We start from the raw sequence: 16,628 nt of genomic DNA, 5'->3' as shown, positions 1-16,628 counted from the left end.
TGATACCCTGGTGCAGAAGCCTTTCATTTCTACCCCTTACCCATTTGGGCCTTGAAGTATATAATCACGATCATATATGCACCATACCTGTACTAACAGGTTTGGAGATGCATCCATCTGGGGCCATGCCAAGCCTAGTGAGCGAAGGCACAGGTTCCAGGTGGCAGACTTCCTTAGTATATCAAGAATCAGGCGTGGAAATTGACCTCACCATCCCTTTAAAAGAGAAGCTGTCCTAACAGTAATTTTCTGAGGGCAGGAAGAGCCGGGCCTGTGTCTTTAAGAAACCACTGCTTTGCCAGAAAGTAGACTTTGCTCAATTTGACTGAGCAAAACGTGTGTGTGTGTGTGTGTGTGTGTGTGTGTGTGTGTGTGTGTGTGTTTTGAGTCAACTGAAACCAACCACAGGGCAAGCTTCCCAGTGCTGCAGAAGACATCTATGACTCGCCCAGACAGCGTTTGCCTCTCCTCCACAGAAATGCAGAAGTAGCAGACCATGCCCAACAGAGCCAGAACTAGCACAATGGCATTGTTTAACCAACTTTGCAAAGCCCTGCTTAGCTATGACTCAGGAGGGATACACTTGGTATGGTATACAATGCAAGACATTCCTTTTCAAGAGATGTGTGCTAACTAGGGGTTAGTTTCACTTTTCTGGCCAAAAATTTACATGGGGAAAGCACGAGTCATAATAGCAAGGAAAAAAAAAAAGAGAAGAAGAAGAAAGAAAAAACATTTAAGGAGAATGTGAGTGTGAAACCCATTTCCTCCCACCTGATATTCACTCCGCGGGTGATTTAGGCTCGCTAAGTTTCAGTTCAGTCATCTGTAAAATAGGGGTACATACTGCCTGTCCTGTGTACCTACTGAGCATGAAAGAGCTCTGTGAACTCTGAAGCACTCTACAAATGGAAGCTCTTTCTGTTACACACAGAACAGAACAACATCTGCTGTAATGTGGTTTGTTTAAAATTAACCTGATGTGGTCCAGCAATGAACACAGACACCAGCATAATGGTAATAATATGATATGCTGGACTGATTAAAATTTCAACTATGCCATCCACCCCCATCTCCTTGGAAAGTTAATGAATTAATGAATCTTTAAAGGACAGTCAGGGAGGCCTTAAAAAGAAGATGCCTTTTTGAGTAAGGAGAGAAAGTGGTGGATTACAACTTAATGGCTTCAGAATAATGGTAATTTCCCTATTTTCCTCACTTGCCTTAGCTCAGCTAATGGCTTCATTAACGGCCACACTCCCCAGCGAATAATAGAGGCCCTTGTCACATCCATCATAGTCACGTCACAATAAAACCAGTTAAATACAATCCAGCTCCCTGTCTCATGCCAGTCAGCACAAGGAATCAGAATTAGGCAAACAACTCATACGAAAGCTCACATGTTAAATTCCTTTCAACAATGAGCACGCAACAGGCTACGGGTGGGGACACGTTAACTGTGTTGTGTGTGCCATGCTGAGCAGATACCAATGGCAACCATCCGAGAGCCATGAGGATGAGCCACTCTTTACTACAAGTTGAACCACAATGTCTTTTTATTTCCTTTATCCCAGTCTGATCAAAGTAGCACATTTTCTCACAATTAGCACAATCATGTCAAATCTGCAATGTCATATCATAATCTAAAATGTCACTTCATAAAATCACGCTGTTTGAATGACTGAGCTCTTTCTTTCCAAAAGCATCCAGCGAAGCTGAAAGCTCTTAAATTTGTAAGCCTTGTTTGCCCACCCGCCTTGGCTACAGAGAAGGCAAGAAGTAGCAAGAAGGCAGCTTTGCTTTTGTGAAAGATGTCAACGATTCTTACCCACACTGGATGTAACAGGATTCTGGAAGCTTCCGAAGCATCTCGTGGCATGGATTTTGCGTGGCTTATGCGAAGCAGATTCTCCTTGTGTGCCAGCTACTCCTGAAAGTGAGGATCTTCTGGAAGCTGCATTCATTCATTTTGGGCCACCAGGGCACCATTCGGTGCCCTGAAGCAATAACTTAGTGAATGGGACCCTAGTGGCCTGAGACCAACTGGGAGAACTGCTACCAAAAATGCTTCATTTACTCCCAGAAAGTGGGGTCTGCTCCAGGGGAAGCGGAGTCAATGTGAATTATACCACAGGCCCATCTCTGCTTAGGCGGGGGTGGCGGGGGGCAGAGTATAAACTTCGCTTCTGTGACGGTATTGGCTTTTCTTTGTTATAGCTGGGTCCTAATGTCATGATGCAACTTAATGGGATTCGTTTTTAGATTCAGGAAAAAATAAGGGTGGTGGGGGGGAGCCCATCTTTTTGGCTGGTCAGTGACGGTCTTTGTTCTGGCCGATCCTATTATACCCACCCACCCCCACCACCCACTCTGGCACACGGCTCGTTGCAGATAACGATTTGTCCCTTTAATTTTAAGAATGTAGAAGGTGGTGTGCATTTGTAGTGTTTCCTCCTGGCAATGTAAATATGAACCAGCTGGACTTGGTAAGGCTTCAGGTATTTTGTTTTAGTCCTCATCTTGAAATACTGTTTATATTTAACATTTCTCTTTATTAGCCAGCGTAATATATAAACCTCTTTTCCATTCTCTTGAGTAACCCCAGATTACCAAAAGTGCACATATTTTCAGCAGATGCCTTACAGTTATTTCTAATTGGAACAAGCTGGTGTTTAGGGCTACGAGAACAGAAATGACGTCTCGATCTAGCAATTCGGATCAGGTCCTTCTAAACCCACAGCTCAGAATCTAACACCGAAACTTTCCAAGTGACATGGGGCATTGACCTTAATTAAAGGGAAGTGAATGGCACTCTTTGAAACTGTGACGGCAAGAGCAAAAGCCACGAACCGGAAGATACAGAAGTCCACACTGGGGGCCAGGCAGGGTCTATTTCAATTCAGAGAATCGGGGTGGGGAGGGGAGGCAGGGAGAGGAGCAAGGGCTTCTGACCCATGGGGAGCTTCATCAAAATAATCAAACTACTACACAGCTCCCCTATACCGAACACCTCCTCAATGCCACGCACTAGGATTTGCTTGAGTAATGGGTATTAGTCTCCCCATTTCACAGAAAAGGAACCGAGAGGCAGTAGGGCCTAAGAGGAAGAACTGGCTTCCGGGCACAGCTCAGTCTCTCTGTCTGTGGGATGCTGAGCAGCTCAAGGAGCTTCTGTAGTTGTCATCTGTTCAAACGAGAGGAGATAACTCCCACCTTCAGGGCAGTAAAGAGAGCTGGAAATGAAAAACAGATATGAAAAGTCCAAGGTACGTAATAAGGCCTAATATATGACATTGTTTTGTCTGCTCATAACTCTCATAAGACTACATTTAAAGGTTACCCAGAGTTGAAGACAAAGTACAACTCTGTAATCCATCACACGCTTATTGGAGAATTGCAAAGATTTCCAGTTAGCAGAGCCTGTCTGTTTATCTGTGTGGAGCCATAAAGATTCTGCTTTAAGCAGAGAACCCATCGAAGGACAGGTACTCGAAGTATCAGATGAAAGTCTTCAGGGGGATATTGGGGTAGCAATGAAAGGCGACAGTATAGTCCAGAAGTCCAGGGCTTCAAAGTCAGCCACAGCTGGGTTCAGGTCTGGAGACTGCCACTAACATAGCTATGTCACAGGAGCGATCCCAGTGAGGCTCAGTTGTCTCATCTGTGGAATGGGCACTGTCTCCACTCAGTCAGTTCTTGTCCGGACTAAAGGAGAGAAGGCCTGCAGAGCACTTAGCACAGCACGCTGCACACAGCAAGAATTCATAAATGGTAGCTATTTGGGGATACAAGGCTTATTTTCTTTTTAAATGCTGTTCTTGGCAGGATCAGATTGTTCTGGTGAGCACATCAAGAGGCTTTGCTCAAACAGTCAGGTAGACTCGGCCAGTGCCTCTCTGCATCTACTGAGTTGCAATCTGCATTTTAACACATTAAAAAGTAGGAGAAGCATGAATCTAGTAGGGTGCCTTTCAACTTGGCTGTTCCAAGTGTGGTCCCCGGACCAGCAGTGTGGGCGTCAGCTAGAAACCTGTTAAAAGGTGGCTTCTTGGGCCCCACGATGGACCCATTTATTTGAGTCTCTGGGGCTGAGCCCAGCAATCTGTGTGCTTCTAGCTGTGCAGTGACTGTATTAGGTATGGTGCCTTACATGTAGTAAGCATTCACTACAGGCCCCCATGACATCTGCCTGAATTCATTCCTTGATAAACAGCTACTACATGAGAAAAGGCAGATTTTCTTGGGTTCAGTCAGATATCTGTCAGCGTTTCTGTTTAAGGTTTGAATGGTATGGGGGGGGGGGGGGCTTGGTCTAATCACACTGCAGGCCGCCTTTATGGAGAGGAGAAAATGGCCCACGTCTGGGTCTATTTCTTAACTTGCTTCATTACAAACCACCCACACCCCCGCACATCCTGCGTGGCACCACAAGGACACAGCTATCAGAGCTCGCCTGGCTGAAAATGCCTCATTTCCTACCACAAGATGGGAGAACTGTTGAATAATCCTGATGCTACTGATCGGGCCATTTCTGCTTCTCCCTGAAGCTGCCTTTTCCTCCTCTGCTCTCTGAGCTTCATCTCAAGACAAAGGGACACCCTCATCATCCCCCTCATCATCCCCACCTCCTCAAATGGCCAAATCTCTGCCTGCAGCTGGGAGCTAAGCAGTGGGAAGGGGAAGCAAGGCCTGCCATCAGGGCACAAACAGTGAATGGACTTCAGTGAAAACTCCTGGAAAGGGGAGGCGGGCGGGGGGATGGGGTGACTGGGTGACAGGCACTGAGGGGAGCACTTGATGGGATGAGCACTGGGTGTTATACGCTGGCAAATCGAACTTCAATAAAAAATAAAATAAAATAAAATAAAATAAAATAAAATAAAATAAAATAAAATAAAATAAAATAGAAATTTGTGAATACTTCAATATATGAACAAAAAAAGAAGCAGTGCAGAGGATCATGGGGGTAGGGAGGCAAAAACATAATGGGAAGAAATCAGAGGGAGACAAACCATGAGAGACTCTTAACTATGGGAAAGAAACTGAGGGTTGCTGGATGGGAGGTGGCGGGGAGGGGTAACCGGGTGATGGGCATTAAGGAGGGCACCTGATGTGATGAGCGCTGGGAGTTATATGCGACTGATGAATTACTGACCTCTACCTCTGAAACTAACAATGCTCTATATGTTGACCGATTGAATTTAAATAAATAAATAATAATAAGTAAATAAAACAAAAAAAGAAAGCTCCTGGAAATAAACAAAAACCTGTACTACCTGTTATTCTCCCGAGAGAGCCAAGGCAGGATCCACGGGACTGCCCCTACATAAGCGCTCGCTGGACGGAAGAACACCGTGGACAAATGACAACTTAGAAGTGCATTTCTCCTCCTTTCCTTTCCAATACCACCGCTACCGTCACAGAGCAGGCGGTCAACAACTTAGAGCTGGACCACATCACCAGTCCGGGAAAGCCTTAGGTCTGGTGACTCGGTGCCCAGCACACGGGAGGAGCTCAGGCAGGGCTTGTTCCTGCTGAGATACACCTCTCACCTAAGCCGTGTCTGCCCCGGAACTTGACCCACGCTCGCCAAACCTCTTCTTTGACATCTGTCGCCATGTCTGCAGAACTTGCTTATGGGATATTAAGAAGCCTTCTCAGTGTCACGTTTCTCTTTAGAGAAACTGAGGCATCTCATCTTTCAGAGGACTCTCAGATTCAGGTGAAACGAATGCATCACTGTGGGCAACCTGAAAGTTGGGTTCAACACCTGAGCCATGGTTTACTCTTAGCAGGACTAAGAATCGTGACAGATCAAGACGTCTACTTTGCATCTCAACAATATGAGGAACTTCCCCTGAATGTTTGAATCATTCACCGTTTTTGTACTTTACATTAGATTTCCTCACAGATCTTACCAAAATATGTTTTAAACTGATAGGGCGCGTTGATGGTCCTTGTGTCTGCCTGGTTTTCCAGATGCATTCTATCACTTGACCATCACAGAAGCCTGGTGTGGTTCAAAGAGCAGAGGTGATCACTGGCAAGGAAACTGAGGTCCAGAGAGAGGCTAGGTCTACAATCTTTATTCTGTGGCCTGTCCAAGGATACACAGCTTTTAAAATGGGACAGAAGCCAGACCTGAATGCAATCTTCTTGCTGTAGATCCAAGGCTAGATCCACGCCTCTGGATCGTGGTGACCAACTTCCGATAGGGGTGCTATTTTAAGAGGCTATTTAGTAAAAGCACTTAGTTTCAGTGCAGTCAAATCTATTTCCCATGGTCACAGTGCACAAAAATGTATTAAAATATTTCTATTAAGATAGCTTTTGTATTTCTTTTGATTCTCTAACCTCCCTCCATCCCCTGCCAAAGAAAATCTAATTTGTTGTCTTCATCTCTGTCTAAAACATCTCAACACCCAGCCAGTCTGCAGCCCTTCAGAGGCCAGCCTCCTTTGGCTGCTCCAGCAGAGGATCCCCAAAGGTGCCTGGGAGACATTTTCAAATAAGTTAGCAAGACAGACACATATGCCACATTTAAATGGCACCAAACACAGAATTCCCGAAGTGTACATCATCTCTGAATGAGAGCTTTAGCATGCAAGTGTACTTGCTGCCCAAACTTGCCTTTTCTGAACAAAGTTTCTAGTTTAATTAAAATTTTCTTTAATTAAAATGCAAATATTCTAGGACTTTAACAATAAACTGTTTACACCAGACTGAGTAACAGCCCTCAAAGGCTTTGGAAAAAAATAGTTTCAATTGCAAGCTATAGATTCAGATTTCACTGCTCACTGACATGGGTAAAGATCTTTTATTTTCCTATTGGCTTAATCGGTTTTAAACAAAAGCACAGATATCATAATGGGTGTCTAGGAGTCACACATAGGAGACTACAATTCCCAAAGTTCATGACTGTGAAGTATACAATTAAGCCAGTTCAATGCTTCCTCTTTTGGTTTTGAAACAACTTCTACAGGACTTGAGGTAGCAAGGTAAAACTAGAAACCAAAACCTAATATTAATGTTTCCTATGAAGATATTTATTACTCTCTTTACAATATAGGGGGGGCACCTGGGTGGCTCAGCTGGTTAAGCAACCGACTCTTGATTTCAGCTCAGGTCATAGATCTCAGGGTTGTGGGATCGAGCCCCACGTTTGGCTCCATGCTCAGTGGGGAATCTGCTTGAGATTCTCTCTCCCTCTCTCTCTGCCCCTCCTCACGCCCCCTCTCAAATTAATAAATCTTTAAAAAAACACAAAATTTTAATACAGGTAGTTAAAAATTCTAGTTTGTTATAAAACGATTGCTAAATATCTGCATTAATTTTCCAGGAAAACATACTGTGAGCAGTCATACCAAGTTTCTGTCTCTAGTATCTTCACAGTAGGTCGGGGTCTCTACATGATCAGTCAATTCCACTGGGCAGCCAACCGTGGCACAAGGGGAAGGGACCGTGAATCCCAGCTGGCACCCCAGCCCTCCAGGCTTCCAACATTACGGGGGAAGGTGCCAGACACAAGAAGGCTGCCCCCTGATGGAAGTCAGGTGGTGACGAGTGTCCGGGGAAGATGACCAAAGGGACAGGATTTGGGGTCTTCAAGGATGGTAGTATTTTTAATGAGAAAAATGTGCACATAGAAATGAAGGGGGCACGTCAGGTCAAAGGAACAGCTTGCAGCATGGGCTTAGCAATTATTCCCTACCAAGCCACACATCAGCATCACGCAGGAGAGCTTATATAACATGCCAATGCTGGGGGAACGGTGCCAGAGAAGCGGATGCCACTGGCCAGGGTGGAGCACTGCAAGGAGAGTCCCGGGGCTGCAGGGCGGGGCAGGGCAGTGACCCAGGTTGGCCACTGCAGCCAGGAGCCACGAGGAGAGTGGGTGGGCCCCCCATCTACACATCGCACATTTGCAGAGCAAGAATAAAAAAAAAAAAGTTAACCAAAAGAAATGAAGGAAAAAGAATAAAAACATTTCTTGCTATAATCACACAATCAGGGGTCTGAGCGGCTCTTAAGCAGACTCCAGAGGTGGGTGGGGAGGCTCTATCTTCCCAGAGGTCTTTCCCCCTTGGAGGAAGGGGAGGAAGCAGGAAAAGAAGCATACATGGGAGGAAGGCAGCCAGATTTGGCAAGTGAAAATATAGGACGCCAGGTTACATCTGAATATCACATAAATAACCAATTATTACTCGGGAGAAGGATGTCCCCTGCAAGATTTGGGATATACTTATCCTTTAAAATGTCGATGTGTGAAGAAAGAAAAGAATGGAGGTAGGCCATATTATACAGAGTTTTTAAATGCCAGTCTTAGGAGTCATGGAGATGAAAGGTACAGAGTGAGGAGTACAGTCAGCAGTAGGGAGAGAGCGTTGTACGCTGATGGCAACCACAGTCTTGAGCACAGCATAACATATCGGGTTCTGGAATCACTATGTTATACACCTGAAATTAAAGTAACATTGTGAATTAACTATACTTCAATCAATCAAGGCCAGTCTCGGGAATTTGGACTTAATTATTAAAAATCAAAACAAGAATGTCTTTGGAAGAACAATCACAATGATGGTGGTAGTGGCCAAGATTAGTATGATAGGTCAAGTTCTTGTGTGGATAATCTCATAATCAGGTACTACAAGTATCTCCGTTCTGCAATGAGAAAAAGGTCGGCATCTGAATCCATGCCCCTCTGACCACAGAAATCCACTTTTTAAACATCATTTCACTACATGGCACCTCAAGATGACGTTTGTGGGGCCATCCTATTCAATGGAGTAAGTAGGTCATAAGATTGGATCCATGATCTAGAAGCAAATCCAGAGTAGCCTGGAGAATTCGATACAGTTTTAAGCATCTAAGCTTCTGTAGGTAGACAATAAACACAAAAAGAAATAAAACATTACCAGACATCTAGTACCTGACAAATGAGCAATGCTTCTATTTTGTCAACAGTAATACAATGGGTCCCAACAGTAATAATTAACCTTCATTAAGTGCCTTTTCTGCGCCAGACATGAATTTGTTTAATCCTTATAACAATCTCATAAGGTGGATGATCTGTCATTTTCACCATTTCACAGATGTGGAAACTGAGGCCTGTCTGGTATCATGGTTTGAGCTTCAATCAACGCGTGATGCTGACTTTTAAATATCTCGCTCTATTGACAAATGATAATCCTTGCCATTTAGACATCCTTTCAGATTTCCAGAGAGCTTTTCCATATGCAGATTATTTGGTCTTTATGGAAGCGACAGATGAGGACTCTCACAGATGAGGACACTCAGGCACAGAGTTTGAATAGGTCTGAAGCCACGAAGCTGGTCCGGAACAGAGGTCTTTGGACTCTTGGCTCAGTGCTGGCCCACCACCGCCCCCAGCCATTCCATCTGAGAGCTGCAACAAAGTTTTGACTCCCGTGGTAATACACAGCTTCACCTCTTTTCCTGGAAGTAGAGGTCTATTCAAATCCTTTGGCTCTAAATGATTTAGTGAGCTAGTGTGAATGACATTTTCACAGTACAGACCTTGCTCTAAAACCTTGTTTCCCCCCGAAGGATTTAGCCAGGGAAACGGAAAATCTGGCAAAAGTAACAGGGATTATAATTAAGTATGGTTTGTAAAGGAAAACCAAAGGACTTAGTGAGCTGTATTTCAAGCCATAAAGTTTAAAATGAAAAAGTCCTGGAGGAGATTTATCATTCATTATTAAAATATTACATAACGAAACCTGAAGTTAATGATTTACTCAATGGATTTTTCAGAATTCTGATATATTTCAAGCCAAGGAAAACCGATGAAAATTGGTTTGGAGGTTACGGAAAACACATTTATGAAGCCAGTAAAACTAATCGCTTTCCAGATTTGTCTTACTAAAGTTCTTATTAGAATAATGGCATAAATATAACCTCCGTAGACATTCCATAACATATTCTCTTCATGTTGGTCAAAGTCTCAGGAAGATCACTTGCTATGAATCTAGATTCCCCAAATCCATCGCCGATTAGAGAAACTAAAATGAAATAAATTACCAAAGGCTGACATGATCTGCTTCTCACCACAATGCCACGTTTCACCATTAAAGCCATTACTGCACTTGCAAATCATAATTTACACACTCTTTCACAGAATAATTTTGGAGGAAAGGAAGGATTTATCTTCCTCTTGCCATTATTGTACCAACGTGCTTAACCTTTGCATCTGAAAAACCCGATCTGAATCCCAAAGACAAAGAGGTGGTTGGCCTGGAGGTCTGCTCAGTGGGAACAGAAGATTGCAGATTCCTGTTTTCCAGAGAAACGGGTGGACATGAGCTCCTGCAGAGTTTTAGCCTTCTAACTGGATAGGCTGCTCCCAGGGCAATGACACTTAATAATTTAATGTTTGATCGAGTATGAAGATGCCCTTCCACCCACTGCTAAATGCAGTCACATGTGGGTGTGTGCATGCAGGCATACTATGTGGTTCAGGTATTTGTGCACATCCAGAGATTTGGGAGAAACCACTGTGTGCCGGAGCAAAGCACACACAACTGGTTAGACCAAATCAGGGCTGGACTTCTCATCCATATACCAAAGAGCAATCTAAAATTACAATTACTGGGACTCCTGGATGGCTCAGTGGTTGAGCATCTGACTTTGGATCCGGTCATGATCCTGGGGTCCTGGGATCAAGTCCCGCACCGGGCACACTGGAGGAAGCCTGCTTCTCCCTCTGCCTCTGTCTCTGCCCCTCTTTCTGTGTCTCTCATGAATAAATAAATTAATAAAATTAAAAATAAATAAAATTATAATTACTCCCTAGTATTCGGTTTAAAAGACTTGAGTATTGTGCTTTGACCTCCTGCTACAGTCTACTTTCAAGTATTCCTAACTCCATCTCTCCAAGTGCTCTCCCATTCTCTTGTTTTCATCTTTCTCAAATGACTTTCATGAGGAATGTCTATGCTAATGGACAGAAGTTCTATTTTTTTTTCTGAATGAACTGCCATAAAGCCGTTCCTTGACCATTCTTCCTATGTGCGTGTGTTTCAGTTGCAGTGCATATGGTTAAATAAATCTTACTGAAATGCACAATAGTGTCATCTACAACCAATTACCATCAGCAATTGCTTTGTAAACACTCAACAATAAAACAATTTATTTTAGTGAACAGAGTCTATGTCAGTCCAACATTAAGTTAAAAAATAGCATGGAATCTACCTCAACCACAGTAGTGCTTAATTGCTACTCAATTTGCATAATTTATACAAATTAATGTAGACTCAATAATTAGCATTTTCATATGGTTTATTGGAATCTAAAAGGCATAACAGTATGGTCTGTTAGCAATCTGAACATGTTTAAACAATATGTTTTGTGAGTCATTGGCATCTTAAGTTAGCTTTGCACAAGATGAGAATCAGGAAAATGTACAAATGTCAATTTGTATGATCTGCCTTAGCTGTGTTACTAAATCTAGATTTCAATGATGTACTTTTTGGTGATGCTGATGAACTGATTAAAAACCACCCCTGAAGAGTGTTAACAACACTTGAACAAATAAGACAGGCAGACGCTAGTCCAATATTTTGTTTTTTAAAAGGGCAATTCATGATCTCTTGTAAATACTTATTCTTCCCACAAAGGTACACAGACATTATTAAAAAAATAAATAAAAATAAAAGTAGAGTGAAATCAGCTGAGTTGTGTGCCTTTTGAAGCCACCAAATATCTGATCTCCTGGTAATAGGAAGACAAATATTTCCAACTTATTATGTGGATAGACACATGCCATACTGCTATAACTTCCAAATTTGAAACTAACCCCTTAACCAATCCCAACATTTGTATAGTGCTTAAGAGTTTTACAAGTGCTTCTGCCTACACTGTCTCCTAGGGCCTTCATAACAGCCACATCACACAGATGGAAAGACTGAGTCTCCTAGAGGTCCCAGGCTCCTTCCTCTATGTCACGTTTTACCTATAGGAGGTGATCATGAACAAATAAATACACATTTACAGTATTGCCCCAGTGGAATGCACCATAGAGCTCCTGAAGATGCTGATAAATAATACTTTCCTATTTAAGGTACAAAGTAGGGCCACCTGGTTGGCTCAGTCAGTTAAGCATCTGTCTCTTGATTTCGGCTCAGGTCATGATCTCTGGGTCCTGGGATGGAGCCCTGTGTAGGGCTCTGAACTCAATGGGGAGTCTGTTTGAGATTCTCTCTCCCTCTCCCTCTGCTCCTCCCTCCCCCTGTGTGCATGCTCTCTCTCTCTGTCTCTCTCTCTCTGTCTCTCTCTCTCTCTGTCTCTCAAATAAATAAATATTAGAAAAAAATAAATACAAGGTAAAGGACAGGTTGGAAAATGTGCCTCGTATATCATCGCCACATGGAAGATACAGCAGGAAAATATTTAGAGTTCTGGAACATGGGAGTTCATTTTATTTAGATCAGTATGAAGTTAAATTGCCTTCTTTTGTGAAAGTGAATATTCAGTCCTCCTAATAAAGCCAGTGTTTTATAAAGACTACTTCCAAAGAGGGGGGGGGGAGGTACTGTCATCTAGGCTCACCTCTACCTCGTTCTCAAAAATACCAACATTCTCATTTGAATGTTCTGTTCAGATTTTTACCATATTTTATTTTTTTTAAATATTTTATTTACGCATTTGACAGAAAGAGCAAGAGAGCACAAGCAGGGGGAGCAGCAGGCAGAGGCAGAGGGAGAAGCAGGCTCCCTGCTGAGCAGGGGGCCTGATTCAGGGCTCAATCCCAGGACCCTGGGATCATGACCTGAGCCAAAGGCAGATGCTTAACCAACTGAGCCACCCAGGTATCCTTTTTACTATATTTTAATTTTATTTTTTTCTTTAATCTTTCTGATACACCTTCAACAAAGTCTGTTTTAATGACAGAAATACTATTTGTCTGGACAAACTACCATTAAAGCCATTGTTCCTGTGTGTGCACACCTATTAAAAAAAAAAAGAAAAGCCCAGGGCAAAGTTAAAGTCTGTTTTCTATGGTTTCTTGTCATTGGTTCCCGGAGTACTCAACCGAGCACCATGCAGATAGTAGGCACTCAAATATTTGCTAAGTGATTGAACAAACAAGAGCAGAAGGCTTTAAGCTTTAAATTCTCTGACAAAAATAGGGTACACGGCCCGGTGGCTCAGCGGTTTAGCGCCGCCTTCAACCCAGGGTCTGATCCTGGAGACCCGGGATCGAGTGCCACGTCGGGCTCCCTGCATGGAGCCTGCTTCTCCCTCTGTCCGTGTGTGTGTGTGTGTGTGTGTGTGTGTGTCATGAATAAATAAATAAAATCTTTAAAAAAAAATAGGGTACCACACCTACTGGCATTACTTGTTGTGGGCCAATTCATTGTACACAAGTTCCAATGTCCCCGTTTACTGAGCACGGCATTAATTTGTTTCCCTGAATTCCCAGCTTGAGGCTGACACACACTGTTAGTCGTCAGCACCTGCTGGTGACACGAGGAAGTGCAGCTTAACTATACTAGACATTTGCAAACAGGCTAAAAAGAGCTAATTTACAAGAATTACAACCAGAGTAAGGAGATCTCCACACATGGGGTTAGTTCTCATGGAGAGAGGAGGACACGACACGGGGAGGGGAAGACACAAACTGGAAGTATGACCAAACTGCAAATCACCCCAAGGCAACACCTGTCAAATCATCTACCTTGGAACATGTGGTCGACTCGACCAGATGGGAGAGTTCTGGGAGTTTTCATAGCACAATAATAATTTTAATAGTAAGGATACTAATATTTATGGAGCACTTATTACATGTTGTTGGGCCTAATACTGTTGAATAATAATAGCTACCATTTATTGAGCACCTACTCCTCAAATGAAATGAGTAGCAAACCTGCCCCCAGAAAACCTGAGGGTAATAATTATAACAGTATGACTCAGGAACCATTCTAGATACTTTTTAATGTATATTAGATGTGTCAACTCATCTAATGCTCCCGAGAGCCCTGTGAGGTAGGCCCAGCTATTTATGACGAGCCAGGCAGGCTCTCGGCCCGTTTACATATTAACCTGTCCAACAGCCACAACCACCCTGCGAGACGGGCAACTAACGTGATGAGGAAGCAGCAGGCCATGCCAAGAGAGACATTTATGTCTCTTCATTTCCAACAACAGAAGCAAAGAAAAATGTTCCAATTTTGTTTTAATAATCCTTACGACCACCTGGCAATACTTAGGAAAATCTGGGTGGGTTTGCAAGATGCCTCATTCTTTGGTTTGGAAACCTGGTTGCGAGGGTGCTCGAAACTTCAAAGCACAATTCATTTACCCTCACCTCACTGGAGGATCTGTACACATCAAAAGGTTGTTGTTCAAAAAAATCATTTCGCATCAGAGACAAGAGAACAAACAGGCACCCAATTTATCACTTTTCAAGCTTGGTTTTGATATGTTAACAACCATCGGTTAAACAAACTAATGATCAGGTTGGGAACAGCAATGTCAGCATAGCCAGTCGACTCATCTACCCATCAGCCCGTTGCTGTGGCCGTGTGTCTCTGTACCTTGGGTTTGCATATAGAGGCCCTGTCTCATGAGAACAGAGAAGGGGCCCGAGAAAGGTGCCTGTGAGATTCTCTGGTCCCTCTCAAGAAGCTGAAGCCCAGAGCCAGGAGGTAGCAGAGCTTCCCTCGCCACCTACTCCAGGGTTCATTCCATGACAACACCGTGGCCTGTGCCATCTTCAGCGAAGGATGAAGGAAAGCTCTATCTAGATGGTGAAGATGGTAGAGCCAGGCACAACCCGCACATCTCTCTCTGCGCCCACCATGGCCAGCCCTGGGCTTGCAAAGTTTTCCAAAGAATTTATCAGCATTTGGGATGTTTCACTTGAATCCTTTCCATGGTATCTGTATGTGTTTAGGTATCTACCACCTGCCTCCCTCCAAAAAAAGTCTTAAAAAAAAAAACAAAAAGAAGAAGGAGCCCCTGCACTCAGCATGCTGAAGTTGAAGCAAATTCCATACCCAGCTGTGTCATTTTCTGAATGAAAATAACGTCTATGTGGCTTTTTGAATACACTGGTTTAAATGAATGGAAGACCAATGGTTTCTTTTAGCAATATTCATAATTTTAAACTATTATAGTTACTTAGGGGAAAAAACCCACAACGACCTGAAATGAATCCAAAATGTTACTGGGAAGGCACTGCCTTCCCTCCACAGTTCTAGAACCTTTCCTGATCCAGGTGATTCCCATATAACATCATGCCCAGCACCAATTTCCCCTCCCTTCCTTTCAAGACCTTGTGATCAGAATTTTGTCTAAGGTGCTGGGCACCAAGCACATCATAAGAATATCTCTAACAGATAAGTGCACTTAACAGCAAAAGATAGACGAACACAGAAAAATATTTCCTTTATCAAAAGTAGGAAGGGATGTCTTATTTTACAAAGGCATTTATTTCAGTCCCCCTTTAATTTTTTAAAGATTTTACTTTTAAATCATCTCTACACCCAACGTGAGGCTCGAACTCAAAACTGTGAGATCAAGAGCCACACGTGCTCCCCTCCGATTGAGCCAGCCAGGCACCCCTCAATTCCCTTTTAAGTGGAAAACCCATCACAAGACATAAAAATACTATACACTTGACTAATGTGCTAATGATTTCCCAAAGTAGGCAAAATACATAAAGTGAGATATACCTGTGTGTGCAAATACCAAATAAACAAATGAATGAAGCCCTTAACTGTTTACTGACTGTCTTGTTCATCCTTTCCCAGGGGTGAATTTAAGAAACAAAATTAATTACAATTATCCTAGCTCTTCTCCTGGCACAAATTGTTACTTGCCATCAGCTACTCTGGACTCATCAGGGAAGCTGAAATCTGCACTTAGAGGACACTGCCCCTGTTTCCCAAGCATCAGCACTGTCTTGGTGCAGATGGTCACTGGAGAGCTTGTGAGGAGAGGTAAGCAGAGGGGCAATATGTACACTGTCCCTCAATTGTTTCTCTGCAGTCAGGAGAAGTGATGGAAGATAGAGGCACGCTCATCTGAGCCCAACTAGAGTGAGGGCAAGCAGACAAGATGACATCAGATGGCTTAGAAGGGACCCTATGACTATTCCAGAAAATGATAGGGGTAGACAAGAAGACCTTCACTTACCTCTTTTTAAAAACATTTTTGGTTTGAAAACAGTTCAAAATTCCAGAAAAGTCACAAAAATATGAAACAAAAGCCCATACATATATCCTTTACCAAGGTATGATTCTCCTCTATCTCTAAATCCTTCAGTTATATTTCCAGAAAATACAAACGTTCTCTTACAGAACCACAATGTAACTATTATGTAATCAAGACCTAAATGTTGATACTCTACTGTTAGACCTAATCTACCAACTTGATTTAAAGTTTGTCAATTGCCTCAATAATACACTTTATAAAAAACTAAAAATAGACTTCGGAGCTGATCTAGGTTCATGCAGTACATGTAGTTGTCATGTGCCTTGAGTTTCTTTTAACCTAAAGTAGTAGTCCTTACATTCTTCTGTTTCTCATGACCCTGACATTGTGTACAATGCTCCTCAGTTTGGATTTGTTGTCTGATGTTTCCTCAGGATCAGATTCAAGTTGCA

General features: G+C 43.0%; 1 protein-coding gene across 4 annotated transcripts in view; it reads right to left on the bottom strand.

Moving 5' to 3' along the window:
* AFF2 (ALF transcription elongation factor 2) overlaps positions 1-16,628 on the bottom strand; it is a 466,427-nt gene that overhangs the window by 421,353 nt on the left and 28,446 nt on the right. The window lies entirely within an intron of this gene.

The sequence above is a fragment of the Vulpes vulpes genome, chromosome X (genome assembly GCF_048418805.1).
Source record: "Vulpes vulpes isolate BD-2025 chromosome X, VulVul3, whole genome shotgun sequence".
Classification (NCBI taxonomy): domain Eukaryota; kingdom Metazoa; phylum Chordata; class Mammalia; order Carnivora; family Canidae; genus Vulpes; species Vulpes vulpes.
The sequence above is the reverse complement of the archived record's forward strand: the minus strand, read 5'-3'. Positions and strand labels throughout refer to the sequence as shown.